The following is an 11,591-nucleotide window of genomic DNA, read 5'->3' as shown; positions in this document are numbered from 1 at the left end:
AGCCTTGATATCTTTGACTAAAGTTTCATATAAAGTTTCATAAAGTTTCCTGACTGCCGCCAGGAACCTGGGCGTGATCTTGGATGCTTCCCTCACAATGGAAGCCCAGATAACAAAGGTAGCACAGCTGGCATTCTTCCATCTCCGCCAAGCCAAGCTACTAGCATCCTACTTGGCCTCAGAACAACTAGCCACAGTGTCCACACAACGGTCACCTCCAGGCTGGATTTCTATAACTCGCTCTACGCAGGCCTGCCCTTAGCCTTGACCCGGAAACTACAGCTGGTCCAAAATGCAGCGGCCAGGATTCTCACAGCGACACCGTGGAGATCCCACATCTGGCCCATACTACATCAATTGCAATGGTTGCCAGTTGAATTCTGGATCAGGTTAAAGGTTCTAGTAATTACCTTCAAGGCCATACACGGTCAGGGCCCAGTGTACCTGAGGGACCGCCTCCCTGCCTAGGCCCCCAAAAGAGCTTTACGCTCTGCCGCCACCAACTGGATACTGGTCCCTGGCCCAAAAGAAGTTCGCCTGGCCTCAACCAGGGCCAGAGCATTCTCTGTCCTGGCCCCCACCTGGAGGAATGAGCTCCCAGAGGAGATCAGGGCCCTGACGGGACTAAAAAAGTTCCACAGGGCCTGCAAAAGGGAGCTCTTCCACCAGGCATTTGGCTGAAGCCAGGCCAACCAACCAACATCTGCAGGGCCCCTGTCCCCCCCCCCCCCAGAAACCCACTAAGACCCCTGGACTTGTTCGAGTTGCCACTATTTATGTTATGATATGTTATGTTATACTGTCACCCGGTTTATCAATCTTTAAACCGCCCGTGGCGCCACGGACTATATAATTCGGTAAGGGGGGTAGAGGTGGGATTAGTCCATGATGAGGAAGGGTCCGGATTGGACCCTTCCTCACGACAGACAATCGGAGGGACCAATCGGCAGGTGCGAAGCAGTTCCTCCCGGCCTGATGCGGCGAGAGGCGCATAGTCATTGGGTGTCTCCCTAATATAGATTTTTAACAAGGGGACTCATGGTCAAATATGTGGTTCCTCTATATACATAGCTGAAGAAATACACCCCATGAAGACATCAGGACAGCTTTGTCCTTGACCTATGCATTAGAACATATGGATGGAGCCTGCATGAGGACAAGTGTATACATAATATGGTTCTTTCATTGTAGCCACAGATCCTGCATTTTCAAAATTCCCAGTGATGTGTACAGATTCTTACACTTCTGCCCTTCTTTCTTGGGGATGCTCTAACTCTCCCCTTGTATGATAGATTATTAAAAGCATAATCTGTTGCTGTTAGCAACTTTTCTCCAGACTATGGCCTGTTGTATAAAATTTTGCATGTGTGATTAAAGAGCAACATGGGTCAGGGGGGGAAAGCCTTACATGTCATTCTGAAGCCATCTGTCATACCCCAGCAGTCTCAGTAATGGAGAAGAGAGCTCTGCTTAGCGATGATGCTCAAATGCTAATATGGCACAGCACTGAGATCTGCTCCACATTTTAAATAATGGCCTATAGGTAACTAGCATCAGTTAGGCCAGCATTATCTCCACTGAACTGCAGATACAGAACATGTTTATGCCGTGCTCAAATTGCTCAGTGCTTTGGGTATAGTTTGCAAGGAATTTATTTCTCTGCCATCGTATAGCATAGGGTTGTGTTCACAGTAGAGCAACTGGAGATGAATTCCTGGACAGCAACAGGCAATTTTCTTTGGGAGCCCACATGTTACTGCTATGCCTTGAATCATATTTTTCTTGATGTTATATTATATCACTGCTATTATAGATTTCAAGATGAGATGATTAAAATGTATTTGGACAAGAGTTGTCCTGGTTGTTTAGCACAATGCTGCAAAATCTGAGGTAAATTCATAGCCTCCTTCTGTGAAACTGAAGGGTCCAAAGAAATTCTCACTGGCCACCACCAACGCTTTACCTCTCTCCCTGGTATAAGGCTATAGTCAGAGGAATACCCTTCAAGACCAGGAATTGGCAGCCTTATGTGTTGGAAAATTACTTATTATGTATAGTCAAAGCAGAGTCTGGGGCCTGCCTGCACAGCTTCAGAGGGTTAAAATACAAACTGAATGATGATCCTTGTCAGCCTGGTACCAAATAGAGCTTTATTTTAAAGAGCAGAATACAGAATTAAAGACAACCCAGTTTCTTGTGATCCTTTCATTAGAAGGCTATCTCTCATCCTAGGTGGAGGCCCATTAATGGAGCATTATGGGAAGGAAGCGAGTTGGCGGTCGTCCCTGGATCTTTTTAGCCCTTGAATCAAGAAGCCTTTGTCCCCAGGGCTGTCAGCCTGGCACCAGTTGCTCATGTAAGTTTAATGAGAGGAAAAGAAAGGTACTGCAGATAGTGCACAAGTACTGTAGATGTAATTTTATTTTCCATGTAAATAACCTGTCACTGGAAGCTGGAAAATGGCCAGCAGTGAGTCAAATAAAAACATTTAATAATCTGTTCAAGAGGAGACTGTGACATGGTGTGCTGGGAACCAAGAGGGTGCTCTGAAGGGGACCAAGCCCAGCATCCTTAGCAGTGTGTAGCCTGAGGTCAAGGCTTGGGAGCTGGGTCAGTGTTGTCCAACCAATATGGTGCTGCCCATGTGCCCCTGATGCTTCCTTCTCATGGTTGTGGGTTAGTTTTCAGCCCCTCCTTTCCCTCAGTTGCCACTCACTGGTGATAGTCTCCGATTTCCCGCCAGTTACCTTTGAACCTGTTTGAACCTATTTGGGAACTGCAGGATCTTGTCATAGAGCTTTGGGACAGAAGAAGGTCTCTGAAATTTGCCTGAGGGAAGTCTTCAGGCTTTCAGTTGTTTGGCAACAAACTCTGTGGTCAGATTTTTGAAATTTCTTCTGTGAACTTGACAGGGCAGATGTCCCAGACTCCATGCTGGGAGCTCCCAACCACTATGGAGCTGCCCCACTGCCTCCATTGCTGCCCCAGTGAAGATAGGAGGCAATGGTGAGGGAAGGATGTTGGTGCTGCCCTCAACTGCGGTGTAGCTGGTCTGCCCGTGTCCTGGGTGCATGGTGACTGAGTCAAGGAGAATGGCTGAAGTAAAGAGGGCGCTGCATTGTGGTGCACCCTCCTGCTTGCTGCTCACCAGCAGTGTCAGTCAGCCCCAGCTAGGCAGTGGACTGGCCTGGTGGGCAGGCATGTGGACTGTCCTGCCTTCTTGTCAGCCAAGAAAGTCTTGCCTACGCAGCCACCTGCCCTCATTGTCTGGCTGGACGGTGCTTCAGGCTGTAACTGCACAGAAGAAAGACAGAATACATGTAGTAGTGCATCAGATGTGCCTTGTCTCCTCTAGCCCACAAGCAGCTCCTCAACCACCACTGCCTTAGCAAACAATTCACAGTGACTAACACATGTCATGGTGCAAATAAATGGGGTGCTGGAGGTCCCATCCGTGCCTTCTACCCAGGGCCTCGGAACCACTAAGGATGCCTCTGATCAACCCTGTCTCAATTTGGAATGCAGTTTTTTCTTCCCTCCAGACCAAAAAAACCTCTCATATACATTAAAAAATCAATAGTTGCCTTCTAAGAGACAAGACTTTTGTGCTCTAGATTGCTCAGTAGGGCACTAATATCAGCACTGGAACAGCAATGCCTACTTTGGCCATCAAGTATGAACATCACTGGAATGTGCAAGATCTGTAGTGTGCATAATTCAGCAGAAAATGAAGAGGACAGGTGTAGTTAAAATATTTAGATCAGGAACTTCCTGGCATTTTTTCAAATAACCTCCTATTGTGTCCTGAGTGACTCAATTGTATAGTTCCTGTTCCTTTGAGCATACTTCCTCTTAGCTAGCCTCCAGAACAGAACTGACAAAATGTTAGACACAATTAGACTGTAGGACTCTCTCTCTCTCCACTCTCTTTCTATACAAAGTTGTCTCTGTTCATAATGAAAGGATTGCATTCTTTTAAGCAGCCTGGTGTTACCATCCCTTTGGCAAATTTAAATTCTGCCAGCAAGCATAAGTGATAGAATGGCCTATTACACACAGGTGTCCATCGGGTTTACTTTCCTACCTTCAGTGCCCAGTTCACTTTCTGATTGCTGTCTCCCTGGGATTTCTGAGAATGTTTTTGTGCTGCTTTCCCCTTGTTTCACTTCCAAGCCAAAGCCAATTCAAAAGCATGCAGATTTCCTTGGGTTCCCCCTGCCCTTTTGTTGCTCCTTGAAAGTCATGTCTCCACCCACATCTAAGTAATTCCCCCCACGCTGCACTTTCTGCCATCCTCCCCCTATCATCCGCATTGATGACTTTTCCCTCATTGTTCTTAACATTTTTTTACAAGTGGCACGGCTCTACTGATATGAGAGTCTCAGATTGCCAATTTTTTAAAAAATTAAAGGATGGAGGAATCAAAATATTGTGTGATGGGATGCTTCTGTTCAGTGTGTTGGAGGTGGTTAGATGGGCTGGAACATCTAGTCTCAGATAGCTGAATTTTTTCAAAAATTAGAATTTGGGTGGGGGGGGGAGTTTAAAAAGAGTTGTACAAGGTTTGGTTCCTTAGAGGTATTGACTTGAAAGGGGGATCAGCAAATGGCAGCATCTCCAGTGCAAAAAAACAGTAGGGGATTTTAGTGCTGCATGAAAACAAAATAAAGGGGGAGGGGGAGTCAGAGTGGAATGAAATGGACATGAGATATAAAGGGAGAAAGACACTGGCATGGGAAGCCTAAAGCTTAGAAAACATTTTCCCCTTTAATGCTTTAGTGAACAAATTTTTTTTTTGTAGGAGCCATTTTGGCAGTCTCCAGAAGCCTAAAATTCAAACGGTAGCCGAGCCACATGGACCCTCTGAAAACTGCCACACTTAAGAATCGCTTGAGATCAATCCATTTGGAGGAAAGGGTGCAATTGGCACAAGAGAAGCTTTAAAAAACTGCCAAGATCGTGACCACTGAGGAGGATCACATTAGAGAATCACCAAGAGAAAACCATGCATATTTGCAAGGGAGGGCAGGAAATTAACATTACTGTGCAGCTGCATTAGTGCATTGGCAAAAATACCATTTAAAATATTTAGTGTCATGTAACTAAAATGCTTTCCAGAGCTTCTGTCAGGGGACTCCTTCCCCATGCAAATTGCAGCCCTGTGCAAAATGTGAAGTTGCAGCTAGCTCTGCATAGGGGCCCACACACACACACGTTGCCAACTCTCAAAGCTTGCGATGCCAGTGTCATAGTGTTTGACTGTGCATCCAGTTTTCCCCCTTATTGTGTGCCCATCCCCATTTTTCACAGTGGCCAGTAACCCCGCAGAACCCCCCCCCCCATGCTTCACACCATGGGGGAGGGGCATCACAGCTGTCCTTGCCAGTTTCAGCATGGAGGTTTCTCCCCTTTGCCTGCATTCTCTTCCATTCCACAAACTAAAACTAAAATGCATGCGCAGAAACCGAGCCATGAGAATTTCAATGGAGGGTGCTTGCTCGACACTACTGTGCCACTACGCTAGGGCAATTGCGTGAAAGTAAAAAAAAAATGGTGGTGTTCCAACTCTGATTTATAAAAGTGCACTTTAAAAATTGTAGCTGCAGAATAAATACACCAGAGGGGAAAGCATGGTGTGTAAGGCAGGCACAGAATCTGAAATAAAGCTTAAGAGCTCACTGCTTGGGAAATCTGCAGGAAGCTGTGCATATGTAACAGCCCAATGTCTGCTGACTGTCTCTGCCACATGTCATCTGCCCTGTGTGTGTGTGTGTGTGTGGGGGGGGGCTCTGCTTTGCAAAACAGAGCTCTGGATGTATATTCCTTCCCCCTTCTGGCAGCAGCATGAGAGAGAGGAGGCTTTTTTCTCTTCTTCTCCCTTCTCAAGTAGGATTGCATTCTGCTTCTCCAGAGGGAAGCCTCCAGCTCTAGCCAGAGGGAAGTGGGATGAAAAAGCCTGAGGTTCTCTTTATTACAAGAAAACACGGATGAAAGAAGAGAGCAGAGGAGGATTTAAAACGAGCCCTTGGCAAGTGATCGCGGGAGAGAAAGGTGATTGCAAAGGTGCAGACAGATAACTCAGGACGGGCACAGGGAGAAACGGAAGCAGGCATACGCACCAGCCTCCTCATTGCACAAATCTCTCCCAGCAGAAAGCAGTATCCTAATGCTGAACTGCTCTGTCCATGCAATGCTTGTGCTGCAATCCTGTCTGAAGCAAAGAACAATCGCCACAATGCAGCATTTTTAAAAATTGGGGAAACATGAGAGTGCAAAAAGTTTGGGAGACACTTCTGCTCAGCTCAGACATAATGCAAAGAAGAAGAAGGACAAAAGTTGGTTCTTATATGCTGCTTTTCTCTACCAGGAGGAGCCTCAAAGCGGCTTACAATCACCTTCCCTTTTCTGTCCCCACAACAGACACCCTGTGAGGTGGGCGAAGCTGAGAGAGCCCTGATATCACTGCTCGGTCAGAACAGCTTTATCAGTGCCGTGGCGAGCCCAAGGTCACCCAGCTGGCTGCATGTGGGGGAGCACAGAATCTAACATGGCTCGCAGAAGTCTGCACTCCTAACCACTACATCAAACGGGCATGGTTGATTCTAATTATGGTTGCTTTATAAACCCAGGGTTTAGATCACTGAAATCCTAGGGTGTTTCCGCACAAGGACCAATGTTGCCAATTGGTTCCACAAAGTGGAAACGCTATTTTAAATAGTGCAATCTCAGTGTTACGCATACCTGCATTTATAGTGGAATCCAGTAGCGTTTCACTCGTTCCCCACAGGTTTCTGGTCTCGCAGGAATCTCTAGAAAGGAAGCAATTTTTTCTGTGTTTGGTCCCCCCCCCTGGCTGTCAATCAAATGAACAGCCAATGGGCAGTTGTTATCATGCTCCGGAAAAGCCCCTTTCACTTTAAGCACAAGTTTAAAAAAAAAACACAAACACACACGTTGCAACGAATATGCGTTGATTCATTGCAATTGAAGAGACCCATCTAGCTGGCGATTCATCGTTACCATGCTCCCCCAAGTGAAAAAAAATTCCCCCCCCTGCACGGGCACGATTTTCGGCCGAAAATAAAGGGAACTTGCAAACGGAGCTGTGTTGTGCTTGGGGACTTGGGAGAGCTTTAAAGCACTTCTGTGGAAGGACTGCAGCCGGAGAAGCCTCGCTGGGTGAATCAAGCCTCGCTGGTTCATTGCTTTCCCCGCTCGCTCCAAGGGGAAAAAAATGGCGATCGCTTTGCCGGAAGTTCGGAGGAGAGAGCCAGGGGGAGGCACTTTGTTGGAACCGCAACAATGAGAACGCGCAGGTCTTTTTCGCTAGTGTTGCAGATTGTTCGCAAGAGTGTAGTGCTTTTTGGAGGGTGAATCCACTTTTCCTGATTTTCCTAGAAGCTCTACAACGAATCGCTTTTCGCGGAACTGTTGCAGGAGTGTTGCAGATTGTGTGCAACGTCTTGCGGAACTGCAAATTAGTAGCGTTTACAATATGAAAGCCTTCTGCCACAATAAACTCGTGTGGAATGGCCCCTAGTTTTCCTTGACAGATGCTGGTTTTCTTCTACACACTTTGTCCTGCCACTCTGAATAGACCTGGTTGGTATCCTGCCCTACACAGCAATGAAGGCAGTGCCTGGGAAGACGCTAATATTAAGTCCAGATGGTTGCATCTGTGTGTGTCATATGAAACTATTTCTAAGACTAGTTGTGGTTAATAAACCAACTTCAAGCCATCTTTTTAGATCCTGAAGTACTCTAATTATAGATAATGGAGCACCCAGCATTTGGATTATCAGAGTGAAATTAAACAATGGTTTCAGGTGCAATTAGAACCCGGCCATCCTCTTGATGCTTCATGGACTCGTCACCAGAAGATGCCAATTAATACAGCTAAAGTAAATGCTGCTGCAATATCTCAATTTTATTTCTCTGATGGAGGCAACCACTGCCCTAAAAACTTTCAGTGCAAAAACTGGAACTCAGGCATTATTCTGTCCTTTTGGATAGAAGCTATTGATAATACAGTTGAACTAATTCAGTCTAATTTCCTGCAGGAAAACCTTGGGGGTCTCAATGTGTGTACCTTATGCTGGCTTCTGTTTGGAGTGTGGCCAGAATCTGCTGGTAATGAAGGCATAGCTCACTACCTTCAAGTATTGATTACATCTTCATGTTAATTCTGACCACTCTTGTTGTACTGCTTCCCGAATATTCATTTTCTAATTGGTTAATTTGTATAGAATCCAAATAAAGAACTTTGGACTTTGAAATCTCTTTCTCTGCTCTCAAAAAAAAATCAAACATATTGGATTCAGATCTACAAGATCTTTGTGAGGCTGCTAACAAAACCAGCTCCCCCCTCCCCGAATCTAGGGTTAGTACCAAGAGTGGGTCATATGGCTCCATATTTCTTCCAACTCCATATACCAAACTGCTAACCAATTGGCTGTCAACCCCCTCCTCTTTAGGATGGCCTCTGAAAGTCTGGGTTGTCTCCAGGCTGTGGATGGACCTGCTAGGAAAAAGAGGAGGATGGGGATGAACCTTGGACCTCCTATTTAGAGCTGAGGCCTTATAGAGTCATAGAAGCATAGAGTTGGAAGGAACCTCCAGGGTAATCTAGTCCAACCCACTGCAGAATGCATGAACTCATAACTACCCACCCATCCACAGTGACCCCAATTTCATGTCCAAGCGATCCCCCCCACAAAAATCTCCAGAATCCAGCCTGGCCTTCTCTTTTTAAGGAGTAGGAATGTACAGGGCACTGGACTGCTGGAGGGGAGCATGAATGTGGCTGTGGCTCAAGGGATGAGCATCAGAAGGTCCCAGGTTCAATCTCTGCTATCTCCTGTTAGAATGATCAGGTTGTAGGGGATTGAAAAGGCCTCCCCTGAGACACTGCTGGGCTGAGACGACAATACTAACCTTGGTGGGTTCATCCTGAGTCAGGATAAGACAGCTTCAACCTGACACTGGCTGCTGGGTGTGTTTTGAGTCAGGGTTCAGCAGTCTTGAAGCTTCGTACCTGTCCTGAATAAAGTTAGCAGATTCAAAGGAAGGGAAAGATAAATGCAGAATTTACATTCATGGTACACACCTGTTTGTTGCAAAGGCTTTTTAAAGTTGATTTTATGAAAATACTAGCTTCAAAGTCCGTTCCTAAGAATGGGCCTTGAAAGGGCCCCCTCCCCTGGCTCCTGGCCAGGCAGCTTAAGGTGCAGTTTTGGGATGCAGTTCTCAGCCAGATCAAGTTTTGCGGGTGGGGGCTGGGCAGCTCATTAACAGGGCCTGGACAGAGCTCCTTAGCAAGCAGTCAGCAGGCCGGAGGCCCTCATTAGCAAGTCCAGCCTAGCAGGCCAAGAAGCCCTTGTCAGCAAACCCTCCACCACGACCCTTTGCCCAGGGCCACTCCCCTTACCTGCTGCTGGCTCCAGGAACTGAGGCATCTTAGAGCAAAGAGGCTAGAGTCCAGGGATGGAGGGTGGGAGCTGCAGGGTCAGGGCCAATCAGGGCAAAGCTGTCTGCATCCTGATTGGCCCTATTCCAACTTGGACAGCCAGACATGTCCCACCCCCTAGGCTGTTTCATAAATATATAGAGGAGCAACAATGGATAAGGATCGCTTGTCTTGAACATTGTTTTCTGATACACTTGGCTTTGATTGCTGGGAGGCAGCAGAGATGGCCTTGCAGGTGAGAGGCTGCTCTGGATCACCATTGGCTTCTGGGACACCCCCTTCCATGGAGAGGGGACCAGATCAGAGAACAGAGTGTGTGACAGTCCAATGACAGCTCTGCCCAGGGGCTGATCTCTGCTGGTCAATCCATCAGCCAAACCAGGAACATGGCTATAGGCCACAACTAAGCTTAGGGGCCCTTTAACACCCAACCTGTTGTACAGCTGGCTGGCAGTCTAGGAGCAGGCACAGCAGCTATTAACAGTCAGGAGGCATGTTAGCCAGGGAAGAGCCCCTGGGGGCTTGGCCACTACCCCAGGATGGAGGCATGCCTCCTGAGAGGAGCCGAGACAGCCTTGTCAAGCCTGTGCAGACTGGAGGTAGGCCTTAATAAGAGGGAGGAAGCCAGCCTGAAAGGGCATGCTAGGCCTTCGTTCCTGACCCAGGGAGGAGGAAGGCTGGAGAGTAGGAGGAGGATCAGGGTGTTGAGCAAAACCCCTTCCATCTTACTTATGAGGTTGTGCAGAACTGAACAAGTGCATGGTGCATGGACCTGGCCTCTCAGCACTTATGTCATCATGTGCCTTCCTCTTTGGTTAGTGTTCTTGGACCTAATTTTCTTGGTGCAGGACAGATCTCCCTTGCCTTCTATTTATGTGTTTACTTATGCCCTGTGTGTAATATAGCCAGGAGATCCTAAGATATCTGGCTGCCAGGCAAGAAATATTTTGAGGTAGTTTGCCATTGCTTGTCCCCATATCATGACCCTGTATTCCCTGGAGGTTGCTCTTCCAAGCACTATCTAGGGCCAACCCTGCTTAGCTTCTGAGATCTGACAGGATCAAGCTTGCCTGGGCTATCCAGGTCAGGTTCAAACACTTGTCTTCTAGCACTATAGGGACAGCACTAGTGTGCAAGAACCAGATGCCTAGGGTCTGTGGCCCATCCCTCTAAATGCAGCCAATAACGTGTTGGTATTACTATAAGTTTATTTGATACATCTTTTGACCCAAAGCAGTGTGCAAGCTTTCAGGTGCGCCAGAACTGTTTATTAAACTGGATGCTAAATGAGAAATGCTTTCCTATTTTTGAAAGTATCCTTCAAATTAAACTCTAGTATTCAAGGGACAGAACCTCTTTCCATGCTAAGTAGGAACCATATGCCAATCACAAGTCCCAATGGGGCATTGCCCACTTGCCAAAAAATGTGGCAGGTGCCTTCTTGGTGAATGGTGCTTGGAAAGAAAGGCCTGGCACAAAACTTCCACCACGTGTCTAATCCTGTTTGTGAACTACAACTGAATTCAAGGGGTCTGATTGGCTGGTTTAGCAAAGAATTATCATATGGCTGTATTTGGATGCTGTGGCACAGTTTACTAATGTAACAGGATTAACTTTTGCTTATATATTCCCACTGTCATGATGGTCAGTTCATAGTCTGAGGAAGAGTGCTTGCACTTGAAAGCTCATGCCTTGAATAAATCTTTTTTTGTTGGTCTTAAAGGTGCTACTGGACTCTGATTTTATTGTGCTACTTCAGACCAACTCGGCTACTCATTTGAATCTATCCTTCAGGGATGGAAGCATCTCTTATGACTTTACACTATTTGGGATATACATGGCATTTTAAAGTATAACTAACTTAATTTTTTGTAAGAAACACTGCAAGTATATCCAGTGCCTGAGATAGAGTTGCAAACTGTTGCACCACCATCTGCATGTAGCTTTAATTAATTTCTTTTCTTCCAAGATGTAGGATAGCAGATCAAAAGTAGAAAAGAAATTCTGTCTCTCTACAAATGGGACTGCCAGCATGTTTGGATGTTAGCCAAACATTGTAACAATGAAAATGTAACTGCTTAATCATGTGTTATCATTAAGTACACCTTAGCATATTAATTGTTGC

At 46.4% G+C, this 11,591-nt stretch overlaps 1 long non-coding RNA gene across 1 annotated transcript; it reads right to left on the bottom strand.

Moving 5' to 3' along the window:
* Window positions 1-2,621: 2,621 nt before the first annotated feature.
* Window positions 2,622-9,033, bottom strand: LOC143828740 (uncharacterized). The gene is made up of 3 exons (XR_013227838.1): window positions 8,935-9,033; window positions 6,742-6,809; window positions 2,622-3,294 (listed from the first exon to the last, which is right to left on the bottom strand). It is a non-coding gene; the product is annotated as an uncharacterized LOC143828740 (long non-coding RNA).
* Between the last annotated feature and the right edge of the window lie 2,558 nt (window positions 9,034-11,591).

This window comes from Paroedura picta, chromosome 2, assembly GCF_049243985.1.
Source record: "Paroedura picta isolate Pp20150507F chromosome 2, Ppicta_v3.0, whole genome shotgun sequence".
Classification (NCBI taxonomy): domain Eukaryota; kingdom Metazoa; phylum Chordata; class Lepidosauria; order Squamata; family Gekkonidae; genus Paroedura; species Paroedura picta.
Note: the sequence above shows the minus strand (reverse complement) of the source record. Positions and strands in the feature narration are given on the sequence as shown.